Source organism: Miscanthus floridulus, chromosome 12 (assembly GCF_019320115.1).
Source record: "Miscanthus floridulus cultivar M001 chromosome 12, ASM1932011v1, whole genome shotgun sequence".
Lineage (NCBI taxonomy): Eukaryota > Viridiplantae > Streptophyta > Magnoliopsida > Poales > Poaceae > Miscanthus > Miscanthus floridulus.
Window position 1 is genome coordinate 20,100,068 of NC_089591.1, and position 23,679 is coordinate 20,123,746.

At 42.7% G+C, this 23,679-nt stretch overlaps 1 pseudogene; it reads left to right on the forward strand.

The window, feature by feature from the left end:
• Positions 1-6: 6 nt before the first annotated feature.
• Positions 7-19,983, forward strand: LOC136495606 (ubiquitin-ribosomal protein eL40 fusion protein-like; annotated as a pseudogene).
• Positions 19,984-23,679: the final 3,696 nt, after the last annotated feature.

The window sequence follows — 23,679 nt, forward strand, 5'->3', positions numbered from 1 at the left end:
ACAAAGATGCATATTGTCGTGAAGACGCCGACGGGGAAGACCATCACAGCTGGAGATCGAGAGCAGCGACACCGTCGACAATGTCAAGGCCAAGATCCAGGACAAGGAAGGTGATCCGTCCATTGTCTCCTTGATCTCTCTTCCAACCTTTTTCTTGTTTATTAGATCGATTAACTACCCTTCCAATTTGCCCAAGGTAGACATTACTGACTGCCTTGCTTGCTTGGATTTTAATCTGCATGCAGGCATCCCACCGGACCAGCAGCGGCTCATCTTCGCTGGGAAGCTAGCACCTAGATGACGGCCGCACCCTTGCCTTGCCAACTACAACATCCAGAAGGAGTCCACTCTGCACCTGGTCCTCCACCTCCGCGGCGGCGGCCGTGGCAGCTACCCCACCATGCGTGTGCCGTGGGACCTCATCAACCTGCCAGCAAAAACAATGAGAGCAAGATGATCTGCCGCAAGTATGTGTAACCGCTGCCTGGTCCTTATCATTTACTCATCTGTTTAACCTGCTATGTAATTAACAATATAATTTGCTGCTCAATGCATGATACGGACTGCTAAATTGGCTTCAATTAATGTAGTGGACTGGACACCATGCATGTGCTAGATTATTTTGTTTTATACTGAAAGGATCAAGATGTCCAGGAGGGGATGAATTACACTAATTCTAAAATTCTTTGCAATAATTAAACCCTACACTTAGCCCACTTCACCCCTTGTACCTGGAATGTGATTCTATTGATCTACCGCATAAAAGTTTAGCACCATAAGTTCCAATCCTACTCTAGCATAACAATTCTAAGAATGTAAAGACAAGAATTAAATTGCTCAAATGTAAATGTTCAAAGTAAAGAGAGGAGTAGGAACGCGACGATGTTTTGCCGAGGTATCGGAGAGTCGTCACTCCCCACTAGTCCTCGTTGGAGCACCTGCGCAAGGGTGTAGCTCCCTATTGATCCGCGCAAGAATCAAGTGCTCTCTACAGCCTGATTCTTCGACACTCCGTCACGGTGAATCGTCCACAACCGCTCACAACTTGAGTTGGGTCATCCACAAGCTTCGCCGGATGATCACCAAACTCCCGATCACCACCAAGCCGTCTAGGTGATGGCGATCACCAAGAGTAACAAGCACGAACTCTCACTTGACTACAACAAGCCTAATGAGAAGGGTGGATGCACACTTGCTACTCTTCTTACATTAATGAGGCCTTAATTTTGGATTCTCAAATCTTAATCACCTCACTAGGCTCTTGCTCTCCTAAACACTCTCAAGGTGTTTCTCAGCTATTGAAATGGGCAAGAGACCCCCCCTTGGATGAATAGAGGAAGTATTTATACCCCCTTATTCAAAACGAACAGTTAGAAGGTTGCGTCAGTTCATTATGTGGGTGACCGGACGCTCCGGTCAGTTATCCCCACCATAGAGCCGTTAAGCTATGATCGGACTCTGACCTACATCCGGTTAGCACTGACCGGACGCATCCGGTCATGAAAACTGCTCTCTACAACCTAACTGATGTTGACCGGACGCTGGCACCCAGAGTCTGGTCACTTGCTGTTCAACATCCGGTCAGTTATCGGAACCTGACCAGCGTCCGGTCTGCACTAACCGGACGCGTCCGATCAGGATTCTCCCTCTCTAGAACCTTACTGGAGTTGACCTGGACTCTAGCACCCAGCGTTCGGTCACTTTTCACTCAACGTCCGGTCGCAATAAGATGACTTCTCATTGATCAAATGAACTGACCGGACTCTTCTTTCAGCGTCCGGTCACAACCGAACCAGCGTCCGGTCAACTATTTAACCCTCCATTCACTTCCAACTCGAAATCATATGTGAATGAAGTTCACTCCAATTGATCTTAGGGCTACTCCTGAGCTATCTAGTACTAGATTTGATAAGTGTGCACCACATCTAACCCACTAGACTCACCTAGGTCAAGCTACTAGTCCATACCCCCCTTAATAGTACATCCAAAGGAAAAACAAAGTCCTAAACTACTCTTAGTGTCTCTTCAACACCAAATGACACTTAGAACCTAGTCCATCCTTAACCTTATCATCCATCCTTTGAAAACCAAAATAATTTCCATCATAGGAGCATGATAGTCATGATTGCCCAATCAATTGCCATTACCATGACCTAACTTAATTGCCTCTGCAAAACACACATTAGTCATAGTAATCTCGTATTGTCATTAATCACTAAAACCCAACTGGAGGCCTAGATGCTTTCAATCTCCCCTCTTTTTGGTGATTGATGACAATACAACCTCGAGTATGAAAAAGAGATGAGGTTTTCAACATGCTTAGTTCATATAAGCTTTTGACAATAAGAACAAAAGAGTTAGGCCTTGCTTATATGACCCAAGCCAACATGATGTACTTAATAGATATGAAATAAGCATGAGTACAAGAAATAAAGCTCATTTGAATCGGAGTAAAATGCGGAAGTAAACCAAATGAGCATAATGAAGTGACATGATATATATAAAGATCAAAGTAGAGAGCACACATGTCACATATCACATAAATATCACACATATCACATAAATATCACAATCACACATATGTGGTTCAATGCATGAAGGTAAACATGAATGCATAGTAATGTATCACACATAAAAAGCCAAACGTAATAAATAAGCTCCCCTAGATATATCGCTCCCCTAGATCTAATCATACTCGATCCCTCTCCCCCTTTGGCGTCAAGCACCAAAACCTAAGGGTTGGTCAGCGGGGCTGGAGCAGATGAGTCGGGCGCTGAGGTGTGGTGAGCGATCTGAAATTGTGTCGCATCATCCTCTGATTCAGAGCTCTAAGCTGTCTGACCCTCTATCGCTGGAAGTGAAGCTGAAGCGGTTTGGGTCTACTGTGGGACTAGTGTGGCCTATGACTCTGCAGGTACCACTGTAGATGCTAGCTCTGATGATGCAACAGATGAAGGAAGCGTCTCTATAGTCCTAGTAACTGGAGCGACTGTGGTAGGAGCAGGGACTCATAGCTCTGGTGGTGTAGGCTGCCCTATCAACTCGCTGAAAGTAGCCCCAAGGCTCCTGGAAACTAGGGTGTCTGTCACAAGCACTGAGGAGCTCTGAGCCGGAGTGACACCTGTGACAATAGGTGTGAAGGAAGGACCTTGGGCTGGCACTGGAGAAGCAAACCACTAGGACACCTGCTCTGTTGGTGAAGCAAACTATGTAGCTGGCTGTCCCTGACTCTAGAGCCCACTAGGTTGTATAGATGGAGTCGTTAGTGGTGACAGGCTAGCCGAGCTGAGGTGTAAACTATGACTGGTGCAGACCCAATAGCAGTAATGACATGCTGCATAAAACCAAGCAATTGCTGCTGGATCAGGAGCTACTGCTGCTGCTGTATGGCCTACTGCTATCTCTAGAACTCATCCTGTCTGGTCCTGAACCTGTGCTAGGGCTGCTGCAGTCTCCTAGGGCCTAACATGCCTAATCCTGCCTCATCCGCTCAAGAATAGCAAGGAGAGCGGGATCTATCTATGGTGGCTGTGGTGGAGCTAAGCTGGAGCCACTGGCCTCACTGTCATGTTGTCGAGGAGGCATTTGAGGGATATCCTGGTAGTCATCACCTGAACTATCACTGGGGTCACTCTTGACCAAACCCTCCTGCTAAGTATCTAGCTGCTCCTCCTCTGTCGCTGCAACGCCCCTGATAATCTCATCCTACTAGGCTACAATCCTTGACACCTCTAGGCGACTGGCATGGCTGACTTGGTGTCCTCGCTGCATTGTGGTGGAGCATCTGGGTCATGTTATATGGTGGAAACTCTATAGTAGCTCCTGTGTACTCAGTCATAGTCTCTGGGGACTTCACTGTAACTACCTTGCGAATAAAAAATGTAATCTAGTGAGCATAAGGTAGCTGGCGATGGCCTCTGAACCCCTCTGCAAGAGTGTCCTCCATCTCTGATAGAATAACATCCCAAATGTCAAACATTGTCTGCTGTATCAGAGAGTTTACTAGCCACAACTGAATGTGAGTCAATCTCTCGCGATAGCCCATCCTCAGGAGCAGGGTCCTCCTCATGATAGCATCAAGCAGCCTCGCTGTAGGAGTGAGGTCTCTAGGTGTCCTACTCAACCCCTCACTAAAAGGCTCTGTGAAGCAGGGTCGTACTAAATTTGTGGTAGGCACAAGACCACTGTGAGGGCGTCTGGGAGGCTCTGTCTGTCCATAGAAAACCTCATGAAGGCAAATGGGTGACTCTGGAATCCTAAGTATTTCTCTACCCTGAAGCTCATCAGCATGTAGTCACGACCTCTGAATGCAAAGTGTATGAACCTATGCCCGGGTCAATCCAAAGTGTAGCATAGAACTCAAGGACCCATGATGGTACATATCGATTCAGTCCATCCAAGTAAGTCTATCAACCATGGTAGATAAGATAGATGAGGGCGAATATGCTCTCTTGCTGCTTGCAACAACTGACTCGATGGAACAAACCCTCTAAGATCTGAATGCAACCCCACTATTAAGATATGCATTATAGAAATCCTCCTGTAGTGGTGTATAGAATCCCTCTAAAGCACGCTCATCCCACCTCGGCAGAAACCAGTCCTCGAATTACACTGAACCTGAGTTGCTGCACCTGCTTGGCTGTGGCTGCCCTCAGATCAAGGTGAGTCACTAGAGGTGGACCCTATGGTCTAGGAGGCTGGACAAGAACCCCTCCGCTATGTCTCTAGCCTAGGTGTCACCTAAGCACGAGTACGACTAGAGTGTCATAACTATGGCTGAAGTGCCTGCTCTGCCTCCTGAGTCTGCTCTGTCTGCTGGGTGCCCTCTGACTGCTCTACTGGCTATGTCTGCTACTGTGGCTCCCCCTAAGGCTGACTCTCCTCTAAAGTGACCCGCCATCCTTCAAGCATGACAGTCCTAGCTGGATTACCATGATGATGCTCAACCTGCTCGACGACGGCCCTCTGAGCTGGTGAAAGCTAGTCTGCAATGCGAGCACCACTTCGAGCTCCTCCTCTCTCTACACGCTCTGCGCGCGGCTACAACTGCTGCTGCTCTCTTAGTATCAGCATCTACAAACTTGTGCTTCTTCATCATAAGCTTCTTTGCCTTGCCTTTCGCCTCAGTAGACAAGCAAGGTGGAGGCCTTGGATCCTCATCACCTGGACCACCTCCGATGTTCTTGACACATGCCATTGCTGGAGCTAAATAGAACTACTACCACTAACAAGAACCGACTGCCAACTGACACTTCCGAGGCTTGGCCTCGATCCATACTTGTGGGCTTGGCCCCGAGTTATCTGACAACTGCCAAAGTGACCTCAACAACACCGACTCGCTGCATGATGGAATAGATTGGATATATGAATAATTTCAATATACATCTAGAGATACAAAACCCTAAGAAGCAAGCAATAGATATGAAATTAGATGCTATGGCTTGCTACCTGATGAATCGGCGACCGAAGAGAAGAGGAACGAATCGTGGGGAACCACCAGGTCGGCAATTGGACGTCTAGGGTTAGGGTTGCGATGCGGTGGCCTATCAATGCAATGTAGGCATGGTGGATTGGAGATCGGTGCATGGGGATGGCGCAATCATGGTAGAGGAGGCATAGGTGGCTGTGCTAGTATGCTATGGCTCGGACATGGTCAGGTGGCATGGGCATGGTGGCGTGATGATGCGGTGGCGTGGCGGCAGTGGAGTCGTGGCTAGGGCACGTGCGTGTGGAACGGGTGCGACGGTGGAGGCTGGCTAGGTCATGGGCTTGCGGCGGCGGATGGAAGACAGAGGCGGTGTAGGGTTAGGTCAGGCGGTGCGTACAAGCAATTGGATTATATGGTGGCCCCCATGATGGATTAAGAAAGGAAACGAAAGAGAGTCCTAGATCCAACCGACTTCTACTGATCAGGACGCTCCTGATGGCAACGATCGGATGCTGCCACCCTAGAGTCCGATCGACTAACAGAGAGGTCCAAAACCTCCCAAGTCACGACCAGACACGTCTGGTTAACCCTGACCTGGACGCAGCCAGAGTCCTGGTCCACCCTGTGTTCCTTTTCTTCGCTTGACCGGACGCAGGACCACCATCTGACCGAATGTAGGGAGAACACTATTTTAGCGTTCGGTCACTCCTTTGCGCTTCTGTTCACCTCTTGTGAACTTAACGGACGCTAGAATCCTAGAGTTCGGTGCAGCGTTCGGTCACCCTTTTTCAGCAAATCTTCAATGTTCCTTCGCGCTGCCTGTTCTCAATCAAGTCCCAACTTCAATAAGACCCAAATAAACACCAATTGGGACTGATGTGAGTGACCTCTCTCAAACCCTCAAATTTTTTTAACATATTTTGCCTTAGGAAACAATGCAATACTTGAAAGTAATTCTAGTTGCTTGTTAAGTAATAAAAGAGTAATCGAAAGGAAACAACAAAACAACACACATGCATATGCAATGCAATACTTGAAAGTAATTCTAGTTGCTTGTTAAGTTTGATCCAAGGTTAAGCTTCTTCACACTCTTTTCAACGGTTATCTTAACCATGTTAGACAAGCCCTAAATGCATTACCAAAAATTAAACATGTTGTATATTACAATGCAATGCAAGGGACAACACAAGCTCATTTTCTAGTGAAGTTATTAAAATCAAGCACATTGAGCTCATTCCTCAACCGACAAAATGTCGTCCTCATCTAGCAGTTTAGTGAAGATATCCGCCAATTGATCCTCGGTCCTTACACCTTCTAGGGAAATATCATTCTTAGCCACATGATCTCTAAGAAAGTGATGGCAGATATCTATGTGCTTTGGTGCGAGAATGTTGAACCGAATTATTTGCTAAGTTTTACTGCACTCTCATTGTCACACAAAAGATGTACTTTTTCTAGAACTACACCATAGTCTAGCAAAGTTTGCTTCATGTAAAGTATTTGTGCACAACAAGCACCCACGGCAATGTATTCCTGCTTCGGCGGTGGACAAAGCCACACTATTTTTCTTCTTGGAGGACCAAGACACAAGTGATCTACCAAGCAAATGGCACTCTCCAGATGTGCTTTTCCTATCAACTTTGCAACCAGCATAATCCTGAATTAGAATAGCCAACTAATTGAAATCTAGCTCCTTTGGGATACCAAAGGCCAATGCTTGGTGTGTGCTTAAGGTACCTAAGGATTTGTTTAACGGCTACCAAATGAGCTTCCTTAGGATTAGCTTGAAATCTAGCACAAATACACACACTAAATATGATGTCAGGGCCTAGATGCGGTCAAATATAATAAGCTACCAATCATAGAGCAGTAGAGAGTTTGTTCAACCGTTTTACCTCCCTCATCTGGGTCGAGATGTCCATTAGATGGCATTGGTGTCTTGATTGGCTTACATTCATCCATATTGAACCTCTTGAGAAGATCCTTGATATACTTTTCTTGAGAGATGAAAATCCCTTCTCTCATTTGCTTGACTTGAAAACCAAGAAAGAATGTAAGCTCTCCAATCATTGACATCTCAAACTCCTTCGACATCAATTCACCAAACTCTTTGCAATAATTTCATTTGATGATCCAAAGATGATATCATCAACATATACTTGATAAATGAAGATTTCTCCATCAAGCTTCTTGGTGAATAGTGTGGTGTCGACCTTCCGGATGGTGAAGCCCTTCTCAATAAGGAAATCCCGAAGGCGTTCATACCAAGCTCTTGGGGCTTGCTTAAGCCCATATAGCGCCTTGGACAACCTATAACATGATTAGGATATCTAGGGTCTTCAAACCCGAGGAGGTTGATCAACATAGAGTAGTTCATTTATGAAGTCATTTAAAAATGCACTTTTAACATCCATTTGATATAATTTCATTTCATGATGTGATGCATATGCAAGGAGGATACAAATGGCTTCAAGTCTTGCAACCGGTGCAAAGGTCTCTCCAAAATCCAATTCTTCAACTTGAGAGAACCCCTTTACAACTAGTCTTGCCTTGTTCCTCACTACAACGCCTTGATCATCTTGCTTGTTGCTGAACACCCACTTTGTTCCAATGACTCTTGCACCTTGTGGTCGCTCTTCAAGAGTCCAAACTTCATTGCGAGTGAAGTTGTTCAACTCTTCATACATGGCATTAATCCAATCCGAATCTTGAAAAGCTTCTTATACATTCTTAAGTTCAACACAAGAGACAAAAGAGTGATGTTCAATGAATGAAGCAAGTTTTTGAGATCGAGTCATTACACCCTTTGAAGGACTCCCTATGATGAGATCTTGTGGATGAGCTTGTAGTAGAGGTGAATTTCTTCTATCAACCACTTGAGGGGGAGGTTGTGGAGCATCAACATCTTGTGCTTGTGCCACCATTTGATCATGAGAGACATGAATATCTTTATTTTCTACTCTCCCATCTTTACTACCATCTTGTACATCATCTTCATCATCTTTAGGCTTGATGTCTCCAATCGGAATATTCTTCATAGCCTCCCTCAATGGTTCATCACCTACATCATCAAGATTCTCGTGTGCTCCTTGGGAGCCATTAGATTCATCAAATTCCACATCATATGTTTCTTCAACCAAACTGGTGGCATAATTAAATACTCTATATGCTTTGGACTTTGATGAGTAATCAACAAGAAAGCCAATATCACAACGTCTTTGAAACTTCCCTAGGTGTTGCCGCTTCTTGTAGATGTAGCATTTGCAACCAAACACCTAGAAGAATGAGACGTCCGACTTCTTCCCATTTAGCAACTCATAAGTTGTCTTGCCAAGAAACTTTTGAAGGAATAGATGGTTGGATGCATAACATGCAGGTGTTGATAGCTTCTACCCATAGAGCTTCAGGGGTGTTATACTCATTAAGCATTGTTCTAGCAAGTGTGATAAGTGTCCGGTTCTTCCTCTCTACTACACCATTTTGTTGAGGAGTGTATGTTGCGGAGACCTCATGCTTGATTCCAACTTCATCACAATAGGCTTCAATGTTTGTGTTGTCAAACTCTTTTCCATTATCACTTCTAATCTTCTTGAGCTTCACTTCAAACTCATTTTTGCTCTCTTGGCAAATTTCTTGAAACATGATGCAACTTCGGTCTTGTCATGAAGGAAGAACACCCATGTATATCTAGAGTAGTCATCAACAATCACAAGACAATAAAGATTTCCTCCCAAACTCTTGTAAGTTGTTGGTCCAAATAAGTCCATGTGAAGGAGCTCTAGCACTCTTGTTATTGACATGAAAGCTTTTGTAGGATGAGTGTTTGCAACTTGTTTGCCGGCTTGACATGCACTACAAAGCTTGTCCTTCTCAAATTTCACATCCTTCAACCCTCTCACCAATTCATTCTTCATAAGCTTCTTGAGTGAGCTCATTCCAACATGAGCAAGTCTTCTATGCCATAGCCACCCAAGTGATGTTTTGGTGAATAGGTATGTCTTCAAGTTAGCATCTTCAGAGGTGAAATCCACTAGATATAGGTTGTTGTATCTAAATCCCTTGAATATAACTTGATCATCATCCTTCTTAGATACAACCACTTCCTTCTCGAGTGAACAAGCATTGGAAGCCAAGATCACACAATTGTCCAAGCGGATAGCAAGTTGAAACTCAATGAAGCAACATATGGCACATTTGAGATTGAATGATCATTTGATATTGCCACTTTGCCCAATCCTCTAACTTTTCCCTTTGAATTATCACCAAATATAATTCTTTCTTGACCATCAACGTCTTCATCTAGTGAGGTGAACATACGAGGATCACCGGTCATATGTTGAGTGCAACCACTATCAATTACCCAATGACTTCCACCGGTCTTGTAGTTCACCTACACACAAGAGATCAAGCTTGTTTAGGGACCCAAACTTGTTGAGGGCCCTTGACTTTCTCAACAAGTGACTTTGCAACCCAAATTTTCTTAGGCCTATTCTTGTTGGGAGGTCCTAAGAACATGACTTTCATTTTACCACTAGAATCCTTTCTAAGCATGTAATGAGCATTGAAAGCAAAAGGTCTAGCATGCTTGGGCAAGGGTTGTGGTGGAGGAGTTTGACACTCATGGGCAAAGTGACCTTCTTGTCCACACTCAAAACACCTCTTTGGCTTTGGCTTTGACTTGTGTTGTTGTTGGTGTTGAGCTTGAGCTTTTTTCTCTTGATGTGCCAAGTATCCAATTCCACTTCTATCCATCTTCATGACGGTGTTCATGAGTAGCTCACTTTGAAGATGTTGACCCCTTGTGAATTTGCTCAACCCGGTCTTGAGATGTTCTTTTTCTAACTTGAGCTTCTTGTTCTCTTGTTTGAGCTCATCATGATTTTTCTCTTTCTTAAGTCTCTTGTTCTCTTCTTTGAGCTTCTCATTCTCAAGAATTAGATCACTATCATGGTCAAGGTTCTCTATCACAATAGTGTTGGTGGTTGATAGCTCTTCAAGATCTTTCTTAAGCTTCTCATTCTCATTGTTGATCTTGACATACTCATCATAGTTGTCGGACTCAACCACTTGCTTGCCTTTGCTACTAGAACCTTGCTCAATGCTCTCAATGATCAAATCATCACATGATGTAGCTATATCAATCTTAACAACATGGTTAGTAGCATCATGTGGTTCATTGGATAGAAACTCATGAGAGATAACAAGATTATCATGATTAACCTTGAGGTTGGTATACTCTTCTTTTAGCATATTGTAGCTAGTGATGAGCTCATTATGTATCCCCTCAAGTTTATCATGTTTTTCTTTAAGCTCTTTCTTAGAAGATTTGAGCTCCTTGAGTTTGGATGACATAGCATCATTTGCTTCTCTAAGCTCAACACTAGCATTTTCCGCTATGTCACATTTAGCTAAAAGAGAGTCATTCTTAAGTTCTAGCTTTTCATTCTTAGCTCTTGACTTTCTAATGATCTTAGTGTATTGATTTAGCAATTTAACAAGATCATCATATGAAGGTGATTCAAATTCATCATCATCACTATCACTATCATCATTGCTAGCATGTTCATCACCACTACTATCATCATCATTTGATACCTTTCAGTTCACCCTTAGCCATAAGGCATAGGTGTGTAGAGGATGGTGGTGGTGGTGTCGGTGAAGATGATAAAGAGTCAATCACAATAGCGGCCACCTTCTCATTTTCACTATCATCATCGGATGAGCAACTTGATGAATCAATATCCGTGAGCCAATCACCGATGATGTATGCCTTGCCATTTTTCTTCTTCTTGTGTAAATCCTTGTTCTTGCCATCCTTCTTCTTGTATGGCTTGTTTTTCTTCTTCTCATCTTCATCTTCATCACTTGAGTCATCTTTCTTGCCCTTATACTTCTTCTTGTATTGTCTTTCTTTGGCTTGGGGCATTGATGAGCTAGATGACCAAGTTCTCCACAATTATAGCAATCCATCTCAGAGATTGGCTTCCTTCTATTGCTAGTGAAGAACTTCTTTTTCTTGCCATCAAACTTGATACCGTTCTTGTTGAGCTTCTTTTGCATCTTGGAGGTTCTTCTCACCATGAGAGCAAGACTTGCATCATCAATTTCATCATCACTTGAGCTCTCATATTCAACTCTTGCTTTGCCCTTCTCTTGGCTAGCCTTGAATGCCAAGTCTTTGTCTTTCTTCTTGGTAGAGGAAGAGCCATCTTGTGGTGTGATGTGCATGTACATGTCATGCGCGTTGATCTTTCCCAAGATTTGAGTTGATGTAGCGGTGGAAAGATCACCTTGATGAAGCACGGTCACGATATGTCCATATTTGTCAATGGGGAGGACACTCAAGATCTTTCTTACAACATTGGATGGTTGCATTTGTGTAAGTCCAAGCCCATTGACTTCCTCTACAAGAACATTTAAGCGTGAGTACATTTCATTTGCACTTTCTTTAGGAAGCATCTCGAAAGAATTAAGCTTTTTCATAATAAGATGATAGCGTTCCTCACGCTCGCTCTTTGTTCCCTCATGAAGCGCACAAATGTTCGACCTATAGTGCATGGGCGTCCTTGTGGTTCCGCACACAGTTAAACATATCTTTACAAAGGCCTCTAAAGATGGTATTTCTAGCCTTAGCATTCCATTTCTCATAATTGACCTCATCGCCTTGAAGGTGTGTGTGATCCCTAGGTTTTAGGAAGCCTTGAGAGGCGGCTCTAAGAATTCCAACATCTAGAGCTTCTAAATAAGCCTCCATGCGGATTTTCCAATAAGGAAAATCATCTCCCTCAAAGATAGGAGGAGGACCATCCCTGTGGGATATCTTTCTCTAGGTGGTTAAGCCTAAATATGTGAGCACGAAGGCTCTGATACTAATTGAAAGGATCAAGATGCCCAAGAGGGGGGGGGGTGAATTGGGCTAATTCTAAAATTCTTTGCAATAATTAAACCCTACACTTAGCCCACTTTACCCCTTGTGCCTAGTTTAGCACCCTAAGTTCCAATCCTACTCTAGCATGACAATTCTAAGAATATAAAGATAAGAATTGAATTGCTCAAATGTAAATGCTCAAAGTAAAGAGAGGAGAAGGAACATGGTGATGTTTTGCCGAGGTATCAGAGAGTCACCACTCCCCACTAGTCCTTGTTAGGAGCACCCACGCAAGGGTGTAGCTCCCCCTTGATCCAAGTAAGGATCAAGTGCTCTCTACGGGCTGATTCTTCGACACTCCATCGTGGTGAATCGTCCCACAACCGCTCACAACTTGAGTTGGGTCATCCACAAGCTTCGTTAGATGATCACCAAACTCCCGATCACCACCAAGCCGTCTAGGTGATGGCGATCACCAAGAGTAACAAGCACAAACTCTCACTTGACCACAACAAGCCTAATGAGAAGGGTGGATGCACACTTGCTACTCTCCTTGCACTAATGAGGCCTTAATCTTGGATTCTCAAATCTCAATCACCTCACTAGGCTCTTGCTCTCCTAAGCACTATCAAGGGTGTTTCTCAGCTGTTGAAATGGGCAATATTCCTCCCTTGGATGAATAGAGAAAGTATTTATACCCCCTTCATTCAAAATGAACCATTAGGAGGTTGCATCAGCGTTCTGTGGGGTGACCGGACGCTCCGGTCAGTTATCCCCGCCACAGATCCGTTAAGTTTTGACCAGACTCTGACCTACGTCTAGTCAGCACTGACCAGACGTGTTCGATCATAGAAACTGTTCTCTGGAACCTTACTGATGTTGACCGGACGCTAGCACCTAGAGTCCGGTCACTTTGCTGTTCAGCAGTCCAGTCAGTAACTGGAACCTGACCAACGTACGGTCAGCACTGACCTGACGCGTCCGATCAGGATTCTCCCTCTCTGGAACCTTACTGGAGTTGACCGGACTGGCACCCAGCGTCCGGTCACTTTTCACTCAGCGTCTGGTCACAACAAGATGACTTCCCCTTGATCAAATGAACTGACCGGACTCTCCTTTCAGCGTCCGGTCACAACCGAACCAGCGTCCGGTCAACATTTGACCCTCCATTCACTTCCAACTCGAAATCATATGTGAATGAAGTTCGCTCCAATTGATCTTCGGGCTATTCCTGAGCTACTTAGTGCTAGATTTGACAAGTGTGCACCACACCTAACCCACTAGACTCACCTAGGTCAAGCTACTAGTCATACCCCCTTAATAGTACGGCCAAAGGAAAAACAAAGTCCTAAACTACTCTAAGTGTCTCTTCAACACCAAACGACACTTAAAACTAGTCCATCCTTAACCTTGTCGTCCATCCTTTGAAAACCGAAACGATTTCCATCGTAGGGGCATGACAGCCATGATTGCCTAATCAATTGCCATTACCATGACTAAACTTAATTGCCTCTGTAAAACATACGTTAGTCATAGTAATCTCGTATTGTCATTAATCATCCGAAACCCAACTAGGGGGCCTAGATGGTTTCACATACATATATTGCAATCAACACAGATTGAATATGTGTAGTTTTATATCTTTATATACATTTTCATAATGTTAGATTTTTTTGATTTTGTACATCTAATACTTATTATTTTAGGTACTGTTAAATGGTTCAGCCTATATAACGGATCATTTAGTTTGTGGAGTCATCTTCTTTAACAACATCTAAATATTGCAAATTTTAGCTGTTCTTCTATCTGCAAAGTTTGGCTAATAAGAAGTTGAATCGATGCTAAAGTTTTCTTTTTCGTTATCTTTGATTTTCAGGTGCTATGCCCGCCTGCACCCCAAAGCCTCAAACTGCCGCAAGAAAGTGTGGCCACAGCAACGCGGTGAGACGACTTGCTTATTTTTTAATTTCTCTGCCGTCCCAGGTGTCCTGGATGCAAATAAAAACTTACTAGGGTTTTCTCACCAATCATTTTCACGATACTCGACTTTTTGAGTTTGTATTGTGGTCCTTTCGGTTATATATATACTCTCTCTCTAAAAATAAATCAATTTCTAAAATCACCTTAAATCAAATTAATATCTTATGTTTCACCAAATTTATAGAAAAAAGTAACATATCATTGACGACACCAAATAAGTAAATATTATGAAAATATTTTTTTCTACGTACCCACGCGCCGAAATTACGACTATCCACTGAAAACTTTCTCCCATCCATCCCCATCTGTTTGCCTCTGCTGCTCCTAGGACAGCGACTAATTTGACCAAAATAGTAGGTTAGGAATTAGGATCATTTATACTGAATGTTCGACAAAAAGAAATACTCTTTGTTTTGCAGGACTGGGTAAAATTTACCCTGCTACCTAATCTATTTACTCTGAATGTTCTAAAAAATAAATACTCTTTATTACTATAATGGAGGGAAGGAATTGAAAAATACCTGTCACCTAAAAATATTGTACCCATTTAAGATCCCCTTCCATAATTATAAACACATCATGTTATTCATAAAAAACTCATTGACTTTACTCACTCTTTTTGCTAATAAACTTTGAATTGATTATTCATGAATCTTTCTTTAATCAGATTGCTGATGAAAACCGGGGACCACTCCACACCATAGAGAACGAGAGCAGACAAGAATATGGAGCGGAAGCATCACAAGGAGATAGGTGGAGATGACAAGAATGAATCCAAAGTCCTCCGTAAAAGTGTTTCAAATTTAAAATTCAGTGATTGTGTATATATTTTTCTAACCACATAGAATTATTCGTACCACTAGATATAGGTTGTTGTATCTAAATCCCTTGAATATAACTTGATCATCATCCTTCTTAGATACAACCACTTCCTTCTTGGTGAACAAGCATTGAAGCCAAGATCACACAATTGTCCAATGGATAGCAAGTTGAAACTCAATGAAGCAACATATGGCACATTTGAGATTGAATGATCATTTGATATTGCCACTTTGCCCAATCCTCTAACTTTTCCCTTTGAATTATCACCAAATATAATTCTTTCTTGACCATCAACGTCTTTATCTAGTGAGGTGAACATATGAGGATCACCGGTCATATGTTGAGTGCAACCACTATCAATTACCCAATACTTCCACTGGTCTTGTAGTTCATCTACACACAAGAGATCAAGCTTGTTTAGGGACCCAAACTTGTTGAGGGCCCTTGACTTTCTCAACAAGTGACTTTGCAACCCTAAATTTTCTTAGGCCTATTCTTGTTGGGAGGTCCTAAGAACATGACTTTCATTTTACCACTAGAATCCTTTCTAAGCATGTAATGAGCATTGAAAGCAAAAGGTCTAGCATGCTTGGGCAAGGGTTGTGGTGGAGGAGTTTGACACTCATGGGCAAAGTGACCTTCTTGTCCACACTCAAAACACCTCTTTGGCTTTGGCTTTGACTTGTGTTGTTGTTGGTGTTGAGCTTGAGCTTTTTTCTCTTGATGTGCCAAGTATCCAATTCCACTTCTATCCATCTTCATGACGGTGTTCATGAGTAGCTCACTTTGAAGATGTTGACCCCTTGTGAATTTGCTCAACCCGATCTTGAGATGTTCTTTTTCTAACTTGAGCTTCTTGTTCTCTTGTTTGAGCTCATCATGATTTTTCTCTTTCTTAAGTCTCTTGTTCTCTTCTTTGAGCTTCTCATTCTCAAGAATTAGATCACTATCATGGTCAAGGTTCTCTATCACAATAGTGCTGGTGGTTGATAGCTCTTCAAGATCTTTCTTAAGCTTCTCATTCTCATTGTTGATCTTGACATACTCATCATAGTTGTCGGACTCAACCACTTGCTTGCCTTTGCTACTACAACCTTGCTCAATGCTCTCAATGATCAAATCATCACATGATGTAGCTATATCAATCTTAACAACATGGTTAGTAGCATCATGTGGTTCATTGGATAGAAACTCATGAGAGATAATAAGATTATCATGATTAACCTTGAGGTTGGTATACTCTTCTTTTAGCATATTGTAGCTAGTGATGAGCTCATTATGTATCCCCTCAAGTTTATCATGTTTTTCTTTAAGCTCTTTGCTTAGAAGATTTGAGCTCCTTGAGTTTGGATGACATAGCATCATTTGCTTCTCTAAGCTCAACACTAGCATTTTCCTGCTATGTCACATTTAGCTAAAAGAGAGTCATTCTTAAGTTCTAGCTTTTCATTCTTAGCTCTTGACTTTCTAATGATCTTAGTGTATTGATTTAGCAATTTAACAAGATCATCATATGAAGGTGAATTCAAATTCATCATCATCACTATCACTATCATCATTGCTAGCATGTTCATCACCACTATTATCATCATCATTTGATACCTTTCAGTTCACCCTTAGCCATAAGGCATAGGTGTGTAGAGGATGGTGGTGGTGGTGTCGGTGAAGATGATAAAGAGTCAATCACAATAGCGGCCACCTTCTCATTTTCACTATCATCATCAGATGAGCAACTTGATGAATCAATATCCGTGAGCTAATCACCGATGATGTATGCCTTGCCATTTTTCTTCTTCTTGTGTAAATCCTTGTTCTTGCCATCCTTCTTCTTGTATGGCTTGTTTTTCTTCTTCTCATCTTCATCTTCATCACTTGAGTCATCTTTCTTGCCCTTATACTTCTTCTTGTATTTGTCTTTCTTTGGCTTGGGGCATTGATGAGCTAGATGACCAAATTCTCCACAATTATAGCAATCCATCTCGGAGATTGGCTTCCTTCTATTGCTAGTGAAGAACTTCTTTTTCTTGCCATCAAACTTGATACCGTTCTTGTTGAGCTTCTTTTGCATCTTGGAGGTTCTTCTCACCATGAGAGCAAGACTTGCATCATCAATTTCATCATCACTTGAGCTCTCATATTCAACTCTTGCTTTGCCCTTCTCTTGGCTAGCCTTGAATGTCAAGTCTTTATCTTTCTTCTTGGTAGAGGAAGAGCCATCTTGTGGTGTGATGTGCATGTACATGTCATGCGCGTTGATCTTTCCCAAGATTTGAGTTGATGTAGCGGTGGAAAGATCACCTTGATGAAGCACGGTCACGATATGTCCATATTTGTCAATGGGGAGGACACTCAAGATCTTTCTTACAACATTGGATGGTTGCATTTGTGTAAGTCCAAGCCCATTGAACTTCCTCTACAAGAACATTTAAGCGTGAGTACATTTCATTTGCACTTTCTTTAGGAAGCATCTCGAAAGAATTAAGCTTTTTCATAATAAGATGATAGCGTTCCTCACGCTCGCTCTTTGTTCCCTCATGAAGCGCACAAATGTTCGACCATAGTGCATGGGCGTCCTTGTGGTTCCGCACACAGTTAAACATATCTTTACAAAGGCCTCTAAAGATGGTATTTCTAGCCTTAGCATTCCATTTCTCATAATTGACCTCATCGCCTTGAAGGTGTGTGTGATCCCTAGGTTTTAGGAAGCCTTGAGAGGCGGCTCTAAGAATTCCAACATCTAGAGCTTCTAAATAAGCCTCCATGCGGATTTTCCAATAAGGAAAATCATCTCCCTCAAAGATAGGAGGAGGACCATCCCTGTGGGATATCTTTCTCTAGGTGGTTAAGCCTAAATATGTGAGCACGAGGCTCTGATACTAATTGAAAGGATCAAGATGCCCAAGAGGGGGGGGGGTGAATTGGGCTAATTCTAAAATTCTTTGCAATAATTAAACCCTACACTTAGCCCACTTTACCCCTTGTGCCTAGTTTAGCACCCTAAGTTCCAATCCTACTCTAGCATGACAATTCTAAGAATATAAAGATAAGAATTGAATTGCTCAAATGTAAATGCTCAAAGTAAAGAGAGGAGAAGGAACATGGTGATGTTTTGCCGAGGTATCAGAGAGTCACCACTCCCCACTAGTCCTTGTTAGAGCACCCACGCAAGGGTGTAGCTCCCCCTTGATCCAAGTAAGGATCAAGTGCTCTCTACGAGCTGATTCTTCGACACTCCAGTCGTGGTGAATCAGCCCACAACCGCTCACAACTTGAGTTGGGTCATCCACAAGCTTCGTTAGATGATCACCAAACTCCCGATCACCACCAAGCCGTCTAGGTGATGGCGATCACCAAGAGTAACAAGCACAAACTCTCACTTGACCACAACAAGCCTAATGAGAAGGGTGGATGCACACTTGCTACTCTCCTTGCACTAATGAGGCCTTAATCTTGGATTCTCAAATCTCAATCACCTCACTAGGCTCTTGCTCTCCTAAGCACTATCAAGGGTGTTTCTCAGCTGTTGAAATGGGCAATATTCCTCCCTTGGATGAATAGAGAAAGTATTTATACCCCCTCATTCAAAATGAACCATTAGGAGGTTGCATCAGCGTTCTGTGGGGTGACCGGACGCTCCGGTCAGTTATCCCCGCCACAGATCCGTTAAGTTTTGACCAGACTCTGACCTACGTCTAGTCAGCACTGACCAGACGTGTTCGATCATAGAAACTGTTCTCTGGAACCTTACTGATGTTGACCGGACGCTAGCACCTAGAGTCCGGTCACTTTGCTGTTCAGCGTCCAGTCAGTAACTGGAACCTGACCAACGTACGGTCAGCACTGACCTGACGCGTCCGATCAGGATTCTCCCTCTCTGGAACCTTACTGGAGTTGACCGGACTGGCACCCAGCGTCCGGTCACTTTTCACTCAGCGTCTGGTCACAACAAGATGACTTCCCCTTGATCAAATGAACTGACCGGACTCTCCTTTCAGCGTCCGGTCACAACCGAACCAGCGTCCGGTCAACATTTGACTATCCATTCACTTCCAACTCGAAATCATATGTGAATGAAGTTCGCTCCAATTGATCTTCGGGCTATTCCTGAGCTACTTAGTGTTAGATTTGACAAGTGTGTACCACACCTAATGCACTAGACTCACCTAGGTCAAGCTACTAGTCCATACCCCCTTAATAGTACGGCCAAAGGAAAAACAAAGTCCTAAACTACTCTAAGTGTCTCTTCAACACCAAACAACACTTAAAACTAGTACATCCTTAACCTTGTCGTCCATCCTTTGAAAACCGAAACGATTTCCATCGTAGGGGCATGACAGCCATGATTGCCTAATCAATTGCCATTACCATGACTAAACTTAATTGCCTCTGTAAAACATACGTTAGTCATAGTAATCTCGTATTGTCATTAATCATCGAAACCCAACTAGGGGCCTAGATGGTTTCACATACATATATTGCAATCAACACAGATTGAAAATGTGTAGTTTTATATCTTTATATACATTTTCATAATGTTAGATTTTTTTGATTTTGTACATCTAATACTTATTATTTTAGGTACTGTTAAATGGTTCAGCCTATATAACGGATCATTTAGTTTGTGGAGTCATCTTCTTTAACAACATCTAAATATTGCAAATTTTAGCTGTTCTTCTATCTGCAAAGTTTGGCTAATAAGAAGTTGAATCGATGCTAAAGTTTTCTTTTTCGTTATCTTTGATTTTCAGGTGCTATGCCCGCCTGCACCCCAAAGCCTCAAACTGCCGCAAGAAAGTGTGGCCACAGCAACGCGGTGAGACGACTTGCTTATTTTTTAATTTCTCTGCCGTCCCAGGTGTCCTGGATGCAAATAAAAACTTACTAGGGTTTTCTCACCAATCATTTTCACGATACTCGACTTTTTGAGTTTGTATTGTGGTCCTTTCGGTTATATATATACTCTCTCTCTAAAAATAAATCAATTTCTAGAATCACCTTAAATCAAATTAATATCTTATGTTTCACCAAATTTATAGAAAAAAGTAACATATCATTGACGACACCAAATAAGTAAATATTATGAAAATATTTTTTTCTACGTACCCACGCGCCGAAATTACGACTATCCACTGAAAACTTTCTCCCATCCATCCCCATCTGTTTGCCTCTGCTGCTCCTAGGACAGCGACTAATTTGACCAAAATAGTAGGTTAGGAATTAGGATCATTTATACTGAATGTTCGACAAAAAGAAATACTCTTTGTTTTGCAGGACTGGGTAAAATTTACCCTGCTACCTAATCTATTTACTCTGAATGTTCTAAAAAATAAATACTCTTTATTACTATAATGGAGGGAAGGAATTGAAAAATACCTGTCACCTAAAAATATTGTACCCATTTAAGATCCCCTTCCATAATTATAAACACATCATGTTATTCATAAAAAACTCATTGACTTTACTCACTCTTTTTGCTAATAAACTTTGAATTGATTATTCATGAATCTTTCTTTAATCAGATTGCTGATGAAAACCGGGGACCACTCCACACCATAGAGAACGAGAGCAGACAAGAATATGGAGCGGAAGCATCACAAGGAGATAGGTGGAGATGACAAGAATGAATCCAAAGTCCTCCGTAAAAGTGTTTCAAATTTAAAATTCAGTGATTGTGTATATATTTTTCTAACCACATAGAATTATTCGTATCAAAGACAATTCATGAGATTTTTTTTCTTGTAAACAATTTTTTTATAGACACGTGCGTGTCGCGCGTACATGTCCACTAGTATGTAGAAAAGCTTAAAATGAATTATAATTTCGAACAGATGAAGTATTATATAAATTTTGTAAACAATTCGCGTTACATGAATCTTTTCAGGTCCCTATAATCATAGTGAACGTACAAGGCGATCGCAGCTAATAATCTGAACACAAGGTAATCGCAGCTAATAATCTAAACTATCACTGGGTGACATTCCAAGCTGCATGTCCTTGTGGTCGGTAAACCTTGTTGAGTACTTTCTTTCTTCACAATGTATGAAGCCCGTAAAACCGAAATTGACCTAAATCCATGACCTTGATGTCTAAGGGGAAAAAAGGCATGTATTATTACGATGTGGGTCTTCTTTCTTTATTAAACTTACTCTGGAGGCATTCCTTTCGAGGATGGCCTTTACTCGGGCTAGACCTCGTTCCAGTCTTACACTCCCTCGAGTCTAATCTCTAGAGAGCGCTTAGGTAGGTCATGTTTCCTATTGACTCGCTCTTTCTTGACCTATTTCCTGTTGACTTGCTCTTTCTTAGCCTTTTAAGTGAGTTCTAGCTTGAGCTGACATAGTTTGTTCCCTTACTTTAGCTTGTATGGGACGGTGGAGAATCCATACAGAATGGATGAGGAATTGGGGTAGGGAAAGAGAAGGTAACATGTACTAACACCCAAACTATAAGTCTCGGCATCAACAACCGTCATCAGTCCTAGGCCTGCTAATGGGGCTCAATCCGCTCCAAACCGCCCTAATCCACAAAATTGGAGCTAGCCAACCTGCCTCACCCTGATACATGCGAACTAGGGGTGAATACAAATACTACCAATTAAGGGCCTGTTTGGTTCCATGGAGCTAAAGTTTAGTCCCTCTATTTTAGTCCCTAAATTGCCAAACAGGGTGATTAAACACAGGGACTAAATGTTTAGTCCATTAGTCTTGTAAGGAAAATGGACCCTAGGCCCATTTACTTTGGATTTTGGTGTTTGATGACCAACACAACTAAATTGGACTAATGAATTTGCAAGTGATTGTTTTGTAGTTCAATAGGGTGCAAGGACGTGACTTGGACATAGGCGACATGGTGATCCCACGATCAACACCATAAGCAAGACCTTAGAAGCACAATAGAAGACCCAAGATATCAACCAAAGTCCAAGCAAGAAGATAGGAACCAAGCCGGATGCAAGATCACAAAGAAATGAGCTCACAGAGGTGACCTGGACATAGCACCGGACGCTGCCCTTATAGCGACTGGACGCTCCGATCAGTTGCTCGGCAACAGAAGGCGTTTGTAGCAGCGACTGAACGCTGAGTACTGAAAGTGACCGGATGTACCGATGACACTATTCATCATCCTGGCAACACACTCATGTACTGACCGGACGCTGGCAGCAAATCGACCGGACGCATGAACTGCAGCGTCCGATCGAGTACAAAGAGGTTCCAGAGCGGCGAAATTACCACCGGAACGCGTCCGGTCAGGACGAATGCAATGTCCTGATCAGTAGCAGAAAAGCGGAATTTCATCCTCAACTGGCTACTTTCTCCATGGGGCTTATAAATAGACCCCCAACCGGCCATTTTAATATAGTGGAGCTGAGGAAACATACCAAGGGTGTTGATACACCATTTTAGTTATCTTACTTGCATAGTGCTTAGTGATTTATTAGGTGATTAGCGTAGGTGCTTTGTGAAGTGCTTAGGTTGATTAGACCACCTACTTATGCGCTTGCTCTAGGTTTAGGCCTAGTGTTTAGTGAGGTTTGCATACCTCTTATCACTCGGTGCTTGCGCACACCATTGTTGTACATCGGAGGGGCTTGTAGTCTTGCGAGATCACACCAACCGCATTTGTGGTGTGGCCGCCATTATGTACCGAAAGGAATAAGGCCAGCGGTGGTTCAGCTGGAAGCTTGATAGTGAAGACGGTGGGGAGCGGTCCGGGAGAGGCTTGCCGGAAGGCACACCAAAGACCCACTTGCGCATGGGGAAGGCCCAGTGCTATCCACGGAGTTACCCGACTAGGAGCTTGGCCCTTGCGAGGGATTCCTTGCTTGGGCTCCAACGAGGACTAGGGGGAAGCTTGTGTGCTTCTTGATACCTCGATAAAAATACTGGAGTCATCGACAGGAATTTGCATATCTCTATCTTACTGTTTAGCTTCCGCATTTACATTATTTGTATTACTCCTTTTTGCGGTAGAGATAGCAACACACTAGCAAAACCGTAGTTGCACATTTAGATAGTTTATCTTTTGCATAGGTTTTGCTAAGGGTAAAATTAGAGGCCATAGTCTAGAATCGGAATTTGAAGTTGCCTAATTCACCCCCCCTCTTAGGTGTCACGGTCCCCTACAAGTGGTATCAGAGCCAGGTTGGCTCAATTTGGACCTTTGGCTTAATCGTCGTTGAGTCAACTCTATTTAGAGTGGTTGGGATGGATACCTCTAGGCCTCCACACTTTGACAGCATTAATTTCCCTTACTACAAAGCTAGAATGGCTTATCACCTTGAGAAGGTTGACTTGGGTGTTTAGAGAGTCACCTGTGATGGGATGAAACCCATTAAGAATCCCAATAAACCCACAAAGAGTGAAGAAAACGAAATTCATTTCAATGCTAGAGCTAAAAATTGCTTATTTGAATCTTTTAGCATGGATGTGTTTAACCAAGTGTTGACTTTAAATACGGCACATGAAATTTGGTTAAAACTCCAAGAGCTCCATGACGGCACAACTAATGTCTGTGAGTAAAAATATTGTCTAGGTAAACAAAATTATGATTTCTTTGAAATGAGTGATGATGAGCTTGTTCG